Source organism: Sarcophilus harrisii, chromosome 1, assembly GCF_902635505.1.
Source record: "Sarcophilus harrisii chromosome 1, mSarHar1.11, whole genome shotgun sequence".
NCBI classification, from domain to species: Eukaryota; Metazoa; Chordata; class Mammalia; order Dasyuromorphia; family Dasyuridae; genus Sarcophilus; species Sarcophilus harrisii.
In genome coordinates, this window is record NC_045426.1 from 462,872,400 (window position 1) to 462,876,843 (window position 4,444).

The 4,444-nt window shown below is 34.7% G+C and overlaps 1 long non-coding RNA gene across 1 annotated transcript; it reads right to left on the reverse strand.

Moving 5' to 3' along the window:
* Positions 1-2,667: 2,667 nt before the first annotated feature.
* LOC116420576 lies at positions 2,668-4,171 on the reverse strand. The gene is made up of 2 exons (XR_004230937.1): positions 4,017-4,171; positions 2,668-2,767 (listed from the first exon to the last, which is right to left on the reverse strand). It is a non-coding gene; the product is annotated as an uncharacterized LOC116420576 (long non-coding RNA).
* Between the last annotated feature and the right edge of the window lie 273 nt (positions 4,172-4,444).

A 4,444-nucleotide genomic window follows, 5' to 3' on the forward strand; every position in this document is an offset into this window, starting at 1 on the left:
TTTTGTTAGTAATCTATCTGAAATGACTTGAAAAGGTCACAGAACTATGCAAAATTATATTTTCTATGTCCCAAGTAATATTTTGAGGATAAAAACAATGTTGGCAGCCCAAATATCTTTTGGCATCATGTATAAGAACTCATCCCTCTGAGGAATGTCTCCATAGCCAGGCATTGGGTTTTTGTTGATTTATTGTATTTTCATATTATATGAATATAAGACATGTTCAATCAAACCAAATAGGCTTTGCAAATTAAATGAAAACATTATGAGTCTTTTCTTCATGCTGCCTATGTCATTTTGCCAATAATAAAGATGTTGAATAAAATACTAGATATATTCAGTAGCCATTTAAAAATTTAAAATTTCCAAATGATTTACCTTTTTATAAATAGATTTCAATTGCATAGAGAATTTCAGTCAACACAATGCACTAAAATGACAAGCCTTATACATTTTTATATGAAGAACTCTCATTAATTTTAATGATATTTAAGATTACTGTGGGATTGAACTATAAACATGTACAAAACATAAATTTTCAGAGTTAATTTCTTTTGGGGGGAGGGCAAAGCAAAACATACAGAAACAATTATTTTGACCTATTTTGAAACTAAAATAGAATCTGTGAGATTTTTATCACATAAAGAAAGCCATATGTAGCGAGGTGTAGTAAATCTATATCCAGAAGCAGTCTTGGGCTAATTAAAAATACTAAATTGCATAATCTCAAAATTAGTGTTTGTAACAAAATAAGCTACTCAACCTTGAATGCAGCATTATGTGTGTGCAGCCATAATGAGCTGCTTTCCTATGATGCACAGTCCTTGACATTTGTCCTAATCCTTAGACCACCCAAATATAGCAATCTGCTATTTGAAAAAGGCACCCTACAAGTTCCCCTTTTCTCTTCTTAAGGCTATATTTTTTAAAGAGCCATCAGTTATCAGTAGACTCCACTCATCATGTTAATGGTTTCTATAAATACTCTGACAGATCATCCTTCTCTAAATTGTCTCACAAGGAAAGGATAAGAAATTTGTACTTAGATATTGTGACTAGACCCACAAGACAGCATTCTGCCTCTGCTGAGTATAATGAGAAAGACATCAAAGGCTTTGCCTATTGGATTCATTCCCTATTCAAAGAAAGGTAAGTTTAGTCTGAAAAAGAAAAATATCCCACCAAGATACTGTTCCTGTTTATTTTCTCCTTTGACAGAATAATGTTGTAGTCAGGGCACTAGACTTTGAATTTCATTTGTTGTGAAACTGCTAGTGAGACACAAGATATGCATTATATGAACTCTGATGCTGACATTCAGGGTAAGGAAATTAGACAAAGGAATTTGAACTTTACTCCATGGGGGATAGGGAGTAACCAAAGAATTTTGAGCAAGATGGCATGCTCAGATCTCTGGATAGGAAGGAAAAAAGAGGAAAGAAAGAGAGAAAGACCTATCAGGTCTTTCTTACATTTATAATAATCCATATTGGTAATGAGGGCAGACAAAGAAGTCTGGTATGAGAGACATTACTTAATTAGTTAAATGAATCTATGATCTCATTAATGTGGTCATTCCTTCCAGCAATACAAAGAAAGCATAAGGCATATCCATACCTGCCCATCCTGTCCATTTACAAAGTTCTCTCTATGGCACTTAAAGCTCCTTATAATCTAGTCTCTTCCTTTCCAAAATCCTTGCATTTTATTCCCTTCCATGAATTCTATGATCTTGTTCCATTGACTAACTTGCTGCTTTTCCAATTTGACACTCTCCTCCCAATCTTTCTGTAGTTGCACTGGTTCTCCCCAGGCCTGAAATGTTTTCCCTCCTCACTTCTGCCTCTTAGGTTTCCTTAGTTTTCTTCAGAACTTGGCTCAAATCCTATCTTCCAGAAGAGTCTTTCCCCAGACGCTAAAGTGCTAATGCCTTCCCCTCTACAATTATCTTTCATCTATTCTGTCCACATCTTATCTGTCCATAGCTATTTGTATGTTGCCTCCTCCATTAGAATATGAGCTTCTTGAGGGTAGGAACTATTTTTTGCCTTTCTTTGTATCCTCATCACTTAGTAGTAGTGTCCAGCACATCATAAACACTTGAAAAATATTTATTGACTTGATTTGTTGACTTGTAAATCTTCCACAGGGCATTCACCCAATTTGTTAGAGGTCCCTCTCTAGTTCTATTGATATTGTAGATTAAAGGAAAATAAGACAACTAGCATTTATTAAGTGTTTGCTATGATCTAGACATTATATTAAATACTGAGGATACAAATACAAACAAAAAGACATAAAAAAGCACCTGAAAAACAGGAGACTGGAAAAAATAGAAGAGTCTATGAGGAAGCAGGTACTGAAATACAGAAAGTTGGATGCATAACCAGTAGAGGAATGAAATTGGTAGGTCTGAGTCCTCCCCAAAATGGAGACCCCAGAAGGAATTTATTAGCTGGGGAAGCAAATCAGCATGGTAGAGAAAAGGAATATTCCTAGGTGAAGAGAGTGAAGGATTTCAGGATTAAACTGACACTGAGTCATTATGTTAATTTCTAGAAAGTCAGAAGCACAGGCAGGAAGGAAATGGTACACAGAATTGTCCACCAAAAATTATGCTTCATTCCACTCTTCTCGTCAGCCCATCTTTTTTTCAATCAAACATCTCTCTGATAAAATCCTTTATGCTGCTGCTTCTTTGCAATTCTTTTTTTGTAATGTATTGCAGCCTGCTTACAACCATCATGCACCTCTCCATGGCAACCTATGAAACAAAGAAAAATATAAACTGGTCCTCAGTCCTGTGAGAGATATTCCAGAGGATAACATTTATAAGACTTGGTGTTTAAAGCTCTGGGGAAGAGGATTAATTAGATTTGTTCTGCTTGGAATCAGAGTACAAAACCAGGATCATTGGAATAAAGTTTAAGGAAATCACATCAAACAAAAAAACATTTATTAAATATTTACTATGTGCCAGGTAGATAGATAGGTTTTGTATTCATATAGTTATCTAAATAAGTCAAATGGGATTCCAGGGCAGATAATGGGTTCTCAACCCTATATGTCATCAACTGAGAACTGAATAACCACTTGTCAATAATACTCTAGATGGAATAGTAATATTCTAGATGGAATCTAGAATACTTTCCAGATACTAGGTAGATTAGATGACTTCTGGAGTGCTTTCTTATTATTTGAATCTGATTGAATATGAAAGCTGGGTGAGAAAGAAAAGTTAAAGTTAACACCAATATTTCAAACACAGAAGACTGGGTGAATAGTGGTATCTCTTACAAAAATAGTGAAATAGAAAAGAAAAGCAAATTTCAAGGGAAAGATAAAGAGTTCAGTTTTCTAGATGTAACAATTGAGATACTGTAAACACAGCTAGGGTTGCCTGCAGATATATGGATATCTAGAACTCCCAAAAATGGGCAGGGTTGACATGGCCATCTAAGAAGTTCAAAATAAATACTTGTTTGATTATTGATAGATTGTTGAAACAAGTAGGTACAAAATTGCCCAAGATACACATCTTTCATCAGAGAGTTCTATTTTTCCATTCACAAAGAATGACTCATTGGTTTCCCTTTGTCTGAATTCTTGTGTCATTTGCAGATATATTGCAAAATACAAATTAATCCCATTTGTGGCTATTTTAGGGTTAATAATCTCTTTCAGATAACATTAATACAGTAGTTAAATTAATATATTTGCACATAGCTAATTGAAAGTAGGAGAGATAAAATATTATTGTTCATTTTTGCTTTTTATATGAGAGGGGGGAGGATTTGGTTCCCCTCACTCCCAGGTGTTATAATGAAAGAAATCAAAAGTGAAGTAATAGAAATGAGATTTTAATATGTCTAAACTAAGTTCAAAGACAATTTTATATCCTGATATTCCTTTTTAAAAGAATGGAGTTATTTCGGATGGAACTAGAAGGGCAATTTTCTGTTGAATGACTCTAGATTGGCTATATCTATAGAGGTCATTAAAAGACATCTTACCATCTTTGAGAGGCAATATAGTCTAAGTAGGAAGCAGCTTTGTGATGCTAATTCCTGAACCAGTGGATCAGAGTGGAGAGAGAGGATTTTCTCTTCTGATTCAGGATCTACTTCTATAATAGGAGATAAAAATTTATCAAAGAACAGAGGTAGATACTCACTGATACAAAGATTTAGGGGCAGAAAGCAGCTTCAGAGTTGTCACCTCTAGTACCAGAAAAGCTAGATGACTATTTGAAGCCTGTTTGTCAATATCTGAGCTGCTGGATGAAATTGATACAGGGAACCCAAGTTTAGCAACCTGACCATCAGAGATGCTACACTCAAATTGTAGCAGCATAAGAACATCATAAGAAGAGAATAAGGAATCAGAAGTTTGATATACCAGAGGTATAAGTTGCATTAGTCACATGTGTGTGCTTCACTCC